The following is a 9,490-nucleotide window of genomic DNA, read 5'->3' on the forward strand; positions in this document are numbered from 1 at the left end:
TTCCAAGAAAATTTAAGCATCTATTATGTTTGAAAACATTTGAGAACTTCATAGAATGTGTAAGATATGTTTACAATGTAGTTTGCACAAGTTATACTTGAGAGCAAATTGTAGACCTATATCTGTTATATATTAGATGTTTCAGTTTATCTTTTTCTTTTGTTTCAGACACACAAGAATAAACAAACATATGTGTTTACGTAAAATTAACTATAGATTATAGTTTTTATATTTATTATTTTATTATTAGAAAATGATTCTACTAAGTTACTTTTACTTATATTTTTCTCTTTTTATTTTTTATTTAACCCTTAAATTCTTCTGAAGTTGTGGCCTAATTTTGACTAGTTTATCTTTCAACTTATATAATATTCACTGCCATAGTTTGCACATCTGAGAATTTTATATTGAGATAAGCAATTGCTACTAGAAACAGGACTTGTTTACATATTTTAATAATTTCCATTTATCACCTTAGAATAAGTCCTTAGTGAACCTGTGAAATCAATGAAGGTGTTTCTTATTTTTGTGTGACATCAGATCAACCTCTAGAAATGAAATAATTTAAATGGAACATTAGATCAGTCATAGTCTCTCAAAATTATTTTTATATTACACCCAATGTTCTATATAGCAGATTTTGGCATTTCTGAAGGGTAAATGTGTCTTCAGTTTTCATGAAATGATTGGAGAAAGCCCTTCTTCATCTCTAGGTTATAAAATATTAACAAATAAAATGTTTAAAATATAGAATATTTTAATGCCTTTGTTTCATTTTTCTATTTTTTCACATTTAGATATTTTATTCAGCTACAATTACATTGATTTAAAAAAATGAACATGGGTGTGCCTTCATTAAAATTCTCTTTTACTTCTAGACTTGCTTATTAAATCTGCATTTTCCTTCTGTGTAAAGTTAGGATTTCTCATTTACCATTTCTTAAAATCCAGAGTAAACTTGAGTTTATTCTTGAGAGCTTGTTTGAAGGTTCTAGCAAGAAGCACTGCTACTCATATACCCTTGACAGAAGACCGGTCCTCCTCTATTCCAGGAAGGTCATCCTTTTCCACCAAGCTTGGAGCTTCAGGAGGAAGGCACATGGAGTGGTGAAGGAGGAAGGAGACACCCGCCTAGCCAGACAGATAAGCCAAATCAGCCGTGGCGATCAATAGGGTGACAGATGTTGCAGACAGATCGTCTTCACATCCTCGAGTTTATTCTTTAGACACTGTAATATGACATTTTTTTGTCTATTCCTACATAAATACCACCAGGTGGTTGTGGTGCATGCCTTTAATCCCAGCACTCGGGAGGCAGAGGCAGGCGGATCTCTGTGAGTTTGAGGCCAGCCTGGTCTACAAGAGCTAGTTCCAGGACAGGCTCCAAAGCTACAGAGAAATCCTGTCTCAGAAAAAAAAATGCATCGTACATAAATACCACAGCCTTTATATCATTTGTCCAGTGTAATTTATATGTAGTAGCATGAGTTTCTTGTAATTTTTTCTTCACATCTTTATTGGGAATTTAGTGTTTGGAGAAACATAATTATCCAATTTTCTGCCAAAAGAATCAAAATGATTCCATAACATAAAAATTCACTTGTCTTCTGAGAAGGACACTGTGAACTTTGAACAGTTTCATAAGCTGGCAAAAATATAAACCTTTGTGTACATGTACTGACAGAAATAAATCCAATGTAACTCTTTATGGTAATTTCAGTGTGCTGCAGCTCCACATTCCAATAAGATAATCACTAGCTGCATATGAAACTGAACACTCAAAATGTGCCTAATGGACTGATGACAGGAAATTCATTTTACTTAAATACAATCAACTTAAATTTGCACGGTCTCTTGTTTATTGGATAGAGCCCATCTAGATCACAGCAATTTTTAAATGGCTCTACCATAATATTTCATAGAACTATTGATGGACAATAGACTTGACCATTTCCCACTTTATTTGAAACTATCTTGTAGATACAGACCTTTAGTCAAATGCTAAAATCTAACTGGTCCTATGTTCTTAAAGCCAACCCCGCTAGAAAAATGTGATGGACGTGTTCTGTATGATTGTCACTGTACAAATAAAACAGGTAGTACAGCCTTAACAATGTTTAAAATTTACTGGAGGAGATAAATGATACACAAATAACAGTAATTGTTGCATAACAAGGTCAATGTCATAGAATAGAAAATAACAAAGCACAGGGGAAATTCTAAGAAAAGAAAAATTATTTTTGCTATAGGGCATTTGAAAGAGGTGATAATTAAACTGCCTCAAGAATATGGTTCATGTTCAACAGGGAAAATAGTAGATCAGAGAGGAAAAGGAATAATGAAGGAATGACATAAAGAAGGCACAGAGGATGAGTAACAAAGGTCACGTGGGATGGTAAGTGGTCTGGTCTAGATCATTATACGTGCAGGAAAAAGAAATAAGGCTTATGAAGCAGATAAGACTGAATTTAAAAGGCCTTAGAAATCTGGACAAAGAACTCAAACATAGCTTCGTAGCTAATAAAGAGAGAATAACATTTTATCAAATCACTGTCCTCTGAGATTATGACCTCGGAGGAACAATAGATATGTGGTCACAATAAAATACAGTTTTGCAACTTAGAAATGTGACCCCCTTCACAAGATTATTATAAGCATTAAGCAAGGTACAGAAAGGAGGAAGTCATTAAAAGAGCACAAACCAAGTACAGCATAAATGTTAGAATCCATTAAAAAGTATGACCTAGATGTTTCCTACATTGACACCCATCCAAGTAAGTCATAGTAGAGAAACCAACTTGGAAACAGTACTTAATACAAGAGAAGAAAATATTACTGCCACAGTTATTAGAAAAGATGATAACTGGTAGAAGGCTCAGCACTTAATAATAATGGCTGCTCTTGTGAAGTTCTTGGGTTTAATTCCAAGCACACACATGATGGTTCACTCTAACTTAACACTGCAGTTTCAGGATATCCAATGCCCTCATTCTGGGCTCCTCTAGTACTGCATATATGTTTTACACAGACATCCATGCAGGCAAAATACCTATACATATAAAATAAAATAAATCTCAAAAAGCTAATAAAAAGAAAACATTATTTCTGACTATAAATTGAAAAGAGGCAATACATTACATGGATCACTGGATATGAGCGGGATAATACATTTTTTTTCTAAATTAGTAACAATTATCATCTAGTATGTCTCAAAACTGAAATTTGAGCCCCCAATAAAGTATTGGTCATGCCAGCACATAGGTTACAATAGTAGATAACTTTCTACAGTTAAAAAGCCATCTACATAATGTACCCAGCAACTCAAATTGTTAGAATTATTTAAACTTGACACCAACCTATACTGCTTAGAATCCATTCATTAGTTATTCAATACATTTACATAGTTTAACTATTTTAATTATAAAATAATTGTGCAGTTACTAAAATTGAGAAGGCTCAAGTTTCTAGCCTCATTCTGACTTTATTTTTAAATCTTCACATGGTAATTGTATAAAATAGGAATGTATAAACTTTTATAGCTGTTTGGCTAGATTTAATTATTTCAATGAATGTGGTGGTTTGAAAGAAAATGGCCTCCATAGCCTCACAGGGTGTGGTTCTATTAGGAGGCATGGCCTTGCTGGAATAGGTATTGATGTGAGAATCCACAAAATTGAGCTTCTATGAGGTACGTGTGTCACTGGGGCTGGGCTCTGAAGTCTCAAATGCTCGAGCTAGGTTCATTGACTTGTTCTCTCTCTCTCTCTCTCTCTCTCTCTCTCTCTCTCTCTCTCTCTCTCTCTCTTCCTGCTCCCTGCAGATCCTGATGTAGAACTCTCAACCATGTCTGCCTGCATACCAACATGCCTCCTGTTATTATAATGAACTAAACCCCTGAAACTGTAAGCCAGCCCCAATTAAATGTTTTCCTTTATAAAAGTTACTGTAGTCATAGTATCTCTTTACAACAATAGAAACCCTAACTAAGACAATAATTCAGGAAAGGAAAGAACCAAATGAGCCTCAGAAGATTAGTAAAAACATGTTCTGGAGAGCATACCAAAGACAGCAAGTAGAATCTTTTATAATAGAACCTGTCACGAATATAGAAGAACTGAGTGGTAGCAGTAATGCTGAAAAGCATAGAAAACATTCTAGAGACAAAGCTAAAAGTATATAATTAAAGAAAAGATTACAGAAACATGAATGACACAAGTTCTGAGAATAAAAAATAACAGAATCAATAAAGGAAGCAGACAAAAACTTTACTTGAGAGAAAACATCAAATTATTGTTTGAGTTCAGTTTGCCTTCCATATCCATATCCATGAGTTCTGCATCTGTCATAGATTTATTATTAATGGATAAAACATATTCAGAAAAAAATATATCTGTAAATTGACAAGTATAGACTTTATTTTGCCATTATTCCCTAAAACAAGTTAATATATATAAAATGTATTAGATAGATTAAATTATATATAATCTAAATTATATATATGTATATATATATATATCACTGACTGTGTTGGGTATAAGTAATCAGGAGATGATCTAAAGTATATGGAAGAATATATACAAGTTATAGGCAAATATGTCATTTTATATAAAGGCCATGAACATCTGTGGATTTTGGTATACTTGGTGTCTTAGAATGAATCTAGTATATATGTCAATAAATTACTTTATATTTTATATGCTTATAGGATAGCCAAATAATAAAACAAATCATGTAAAAAATGAAAATCAGGCAAGAAGCCAAGGTACAGAAACTTCAAGATGGGAGATTTAAGGGGAAATATGAGGTAGGAGGGTGGCCAAAGCCAGGTTCCGTAGAACAGAAAATGGATCTTTTAACAGTGATAGGTAGACACTTAACTAACAGGAGAAGTCCTGTTAGTGCACACTTAAAGGTTAGGTACAGATTTTCCTTACCTTTGCATTTCATTGCTAAAGAGTTCAAACTGTAAAGTGTTTAATAATATTTCTACTTTACTACATTGCCATTTCACGATGGAGCATACTGCACTTCTCAAAGGGAGAAGGCAGTGTGTGTGTGTGTGTGTGTGTGTGTGTGTGTGTGTGTGTGTGTTTCCACTGACCCTCATATGATCTTTCCTAGCACAGCCACAGCCATACTCAGAGATGAGGAACAGAACGCCGTTTCCCCTTAGAGTCCACATACTGCTACAACTGTCATGGAATCTATTCATATCAGCACAGCACATTTCTTCTAAGGAACAGATGTGAACACAGAATTCCATTTTTACTCAAGAGTATGATCATTTCAATCACATTTTGACTCATTTTTCTTTCCCAGCTTTCCCCATATTTTTTCCAAATAGCAAATGTTTTGCACTGAGCCACTTCCCTAAATTATACAATCCAACATTTTAAATAAAGCAACGTTTATTACCTCAAACAAGACTGGCATTGTCATCTTATAATTCCCTGTTTTCATATGGCCAGGTCCTTTGTAGCATGTTAAAGAAAACCTCATTTGGACTTGCACCTGTGGATACGTAGTTCAGGTGAATAACTCGAGCTGTTTCCCAAGTAGCTAGATTATCAGCTGACACTTGAAAGCAATGAATGTGTGTCCAGGCTTTATTTCCTGTTGTGGACAAACAAGAAGCTTGCATTCCCTTGAGTAGCTGTGATTTAGGCCACTATTTGTTAAACCTAGACACTTGCAAAAGCCAATGTCCAAACACCTCAATTCCCCCGAACCCCACCCTCAGGATTATTTTAGCTTCTGCACACAACAGTGGTAAGAGCCCTCAGAAACTGAAAATATACCAATGTTCAACCTGAGGGCATCTACTTCCCAAAGGTATTTAAATTCCAATGCTAATGCTCTAATGCCTAGCCCCAGTCTGTGGGGCAAAAGCCCAGCCAGCTAAGGCTGGATATCAACTCTAGTTGCCACTTGCTCGCCCTTCCTGCCAGCTGGGGCTAGAGTGCTTGAGCCAGGGTGAGCCTTTGACACCACAGTTTTTTGCCCAAATTTAAATGTTTTCTATTCAAATCATCTGCTTTCAGCCTGGGAATTTGGGGCTGTTTAGCCCAGGGTAGCCCGCAGATCGGAAAGTTTATAAAGTAAGCTAGCAGCTCAGAGCTGTAGCCACTGCTTCAGGTCCTGCCACTGAGCTGTGGGAGAGCAGTGGGGCCACATAGCTGAGCTGGCGAAGGAAACAGAAAGGATTGACTGGAGTAATGGCAGGCAAAGCCATCTGAAGCCTAGACTTTGAGACACCTGGGAATTTGCAGCTCCCTAGGTCCCAGGCTAATTGCCTGATTTCCATTGGGGGAAGAAGAACGTGTTGGGAGCCACAAGACAAGAAGGAAAGCATAGAAAGCAAAGTGTCTGTGACCCTGTAGGCAGAGCATAGCATTATCACCATAAGAGCTACAAGCCCTGAAATTGTTAGGGACAGCCTATGCCCACCACAACTGTGTGGGGATATAGAAGTGCCAGTGGTTTAAATGGTCCCCAACCCCCTACAACTGTCCTAGACACTTAATTCCCTCCTTTCCAGGGACTGTACAATGTCTAAGAAACTTGTACCATTTCAAGAACATCTTTCCTCTCTCTCCCTTCTTTGGGTCTGTCTTGTTTGCGCCACATGCTTCCCCTGGCCAGAAAGAAGCAGTATTACTCCTGGGGGAGTCTGCACAATCTGTGACTGAGTATGTTGGTGATGTGCAGGTACTGCATCCTCTTTACCAGCACAATAGGCTTAAACAGCCCCCCCTTTCCCACACTGCCACCCCTTTTGTAAATTCCAGGTAGCTTTTAGTCTAGCTGTACTTTTCCTGTCCTTTATAGCAATGGCAACTTTTGCAGGGAAGAATCGAGTCTCAAATACTTGTTTACTAATGTCTTCTCCTAAGTCCCTAGGATGCACTAGGTTGGGGGTAACTCAGAGGACCAGAAGAAACAACAACTGGAGCAGAGAACTGTAACATATGCTCAGTGCTCAGCTTTCCAGATCTCTCTGCCAAAGCACTTTTCTTTCTTCTTTCGTTCTCTCTCTCTCTCTCTCTCTCTCTCTCTCTCTCTCTCTCTCTCTCTCTCTCTCCTCCCCTCTCTTTCCTTTTCTTTCTTCCACACGTGATAGTAGCATCAAGATGTTTGTTCCATTTCAGAGGTTCAAATCAAGAAGAGCCCCTTGAGGGTTATTCTTTCTAAACTGTCTCTCTGAGATCCCCCTCACAAGGAATCTGAGGGGCAACTTTGAGAATGGGTCATCTTCACCCTCTAGCAACAGTGAGAAAAGGTTTGTGCAACCTGGAAAACCCCTGCTAAAGGAAGCAGGGAGGAAATTTTTATTTCAGTATGAAGAGAGAATCTCAAGGTGTGCAGAACCACTCCTTTAAGTTTTAATAAAGACAGGCAGAGATGGTTCTGGTTCACCAGCAGTCTTGTGCTCCACCGGGATTCCCAGATGCAGGAGCCCATATTGGGAACCCCCGCTCCTCCACCCAGCAACCACCTGAACCCCAGCCTCCACGGTTGCTCTGGCCATAGGCAAAACAAAGTAAAATAAAAATAAAAAAAATATTTAAAAATCAAAGTAGGGAACACCCAGTGGGAAATTGCCTTTCGGATTCTAAAGCCACGTCTCACCCACAGACGACAAAGATCTTGCTGGAAAAATACCTCATCGAGCAGGTTCCTATAGGCAAGCAGCCCCTGGCCCTAGACTTTCAATGAAGGCTTAAAGAGAAAAAGAAAAAAGAAACAGGAGCGTTTCCAAGTGGGGAAACTCCAGCAGGACAACTATTGCTTCTATAGCCTTAGCCTTCCATATGCCCGAGAGTGCCTATCCACAAGAACCAACTCTCTGTCCCAGGAGTCAAGTCTGCCTTACCCGAGTCTTGCAAAACAACCAGCAAGGTCCAGCAGGTCTCAGGGGTGTAGTTTCATATCCAGGGCGAGATGGAGGACGGAGTCCCGAAGAGTGCAGGCTTCCAAGGTGGTCAGAAAAGCTTCCCAAAGATGAATGGGATGAGGGAAGCCTTTGGAAGACGGTGTCTCCCAAGCAGTGGGCACAAAGTCTCCACCAGATTCCCTCCACTCCCAGTCCTTAGTCAACGAGGATGCCAGGGAAGTTCGGAAGATTCCTGGAGTTCAGTGACGCTTCCGTGGACTTTGGGGGGAACCTTAGAGGGGACGGTTTACAGGAGGGTTCCTAAATCATTAGGTCCTAACGAATGGCAGGTACCACCTCTCAGCTTAGTGAATGGGTTCTCGAAGGTGCCCGCCTCCAAGATTCTTCGGAGCGACTTCGCTTTGGTGCAACCTTGTTCTAGCCGCACCTTGTCCAAGCCAAACGGTGCTCACCACACTGGGACTCCGGGACTCGGGGTGCCTCAGCCCGCGGCGCAATCACCGCTGGTGGGGCAAGCGAGCTCCAGAAGACAGCGGAGCCCGCAGCTCAGCGGGGCTGCGGTGCAGGCAGCCCGCATGAACCCCGCTGGCCAGCCTGCCTTTCGCGCCTCTCCAAGCGCTTCCCGGAGTCCTCTGGTCGGTGCGCAGAAGCCACTCGCCTCCAACCCTCAAGGAGCGGAGTGCGGGGAGTAAGCCCCGCGCTCTTCTCACATCCTGCCACCGTCGCTAGCGCCTCCGAAATATGCCTAGAGTAGGTAAGTGGGAGGGTAGTGGAAGTCACCCAGAGCCTGGGCTTCGTTGCTAACAGTTTGGTGCCTCCTGGCTGACTGACTGCAACCAGGAGGTGCGAATTAGAGAAGGACCACTCTGGCGCGTCACGGCAAAGGGCCGCTTCTGCTCCTCCTCCTCTTTCACACCCCCTTTGGATTTGGGAGCGCCAGGAGGGAAGACCGGATGAAGAGAGTGGGGGAGAGAAGCTGCCACCCCAAGTCCCCAGTCCCCCTGGTTTAAAAACGCGCTTCTCTTACCTTGCCCGGGAGAAGGGAAGCGTGTCGCTGCAGCGCCGTCTAGCGTCCTTCCCTAGGCTGCCATAAAGGGTTGAGGCGAGCAACCAGCTTGCTCAGTGCAGGTATGGGAAGTCAGGAAAGCAAAGTTTTTCAGCTTTTCTGGTCCCTGGTTCCAGTCACTGGACACAAATGCTAGCTCAACCAGCTACGCACCTGCTTGGTTCCATTCAGGCCATAACAATATTTTTTAAAGACGAAGGTACCAGATTGCCTAATTTTGGTTATAATTAAGCTTTCCAGTACTTAAGAGAACCCTTTTCCAGTTCCCCTGTGTTAAAGACCCTAAACTCCCACTGTTCTCAAGTCCCCCAGGCCTTAAATCAGGCAGGTAATATTCTGGGACGTGAGGATGGTCTCACAGCCAGACCGAGAACTGCGACCACTCTTCCTTAAACCATCAGCCATGCTCCTGAACACCTGCTTCCCCGATGCCAGGCAACCCCCAAACCACCCTCTTAAGCGCTAAAACAGAGAGGGACTATTACTCGAGAACCTGCTGGATCTAGACGGCAGCGGTGCCCAGTGCAGTT

At 40.9% G+C, this 9,490-nt stretch overlaps 1 protein-coding gene across 1 annotated transcript in view; it reads right to left on the bottom strand.

Annotated features, from left to right (window-relative positions):
• The window catches only part of Il1rapl2 (interleukin 1 receptor accessory protein like 2), a 1,262,572-nt gene extending 1,254,637 nt beyond the window's left edge, over window positions 1-7,935 (bottom strand). Inside the window, exon 1 of the mRNA XM_005367372.3 lies at window positions 7,874-7,935. The gene's annotated coding sequence lies outside the window, so the exon portion shown is untranslated. The remainder of the gene's footprint in view (window positions 1-7,873) is intronic.
• Window positions 7,936-9,490: the final 1,555 nt, after the last annotated feature.

Source organism: Microtus ochrogaster, unplaced genomic scaffold (genome assembly GCF_000317375.1).
Source record: "Microtus ochrogaster isolate Prairie Vole_2 unplaced genomic scaffold, MicOch1.0 UNK17, whole genome shotgun sequence".
NCBI lineage: Eukaryota > Metazoa > Chordata > Mammalia > Rodentia > Cricetidae > Microtus > Microtus ochrogaster.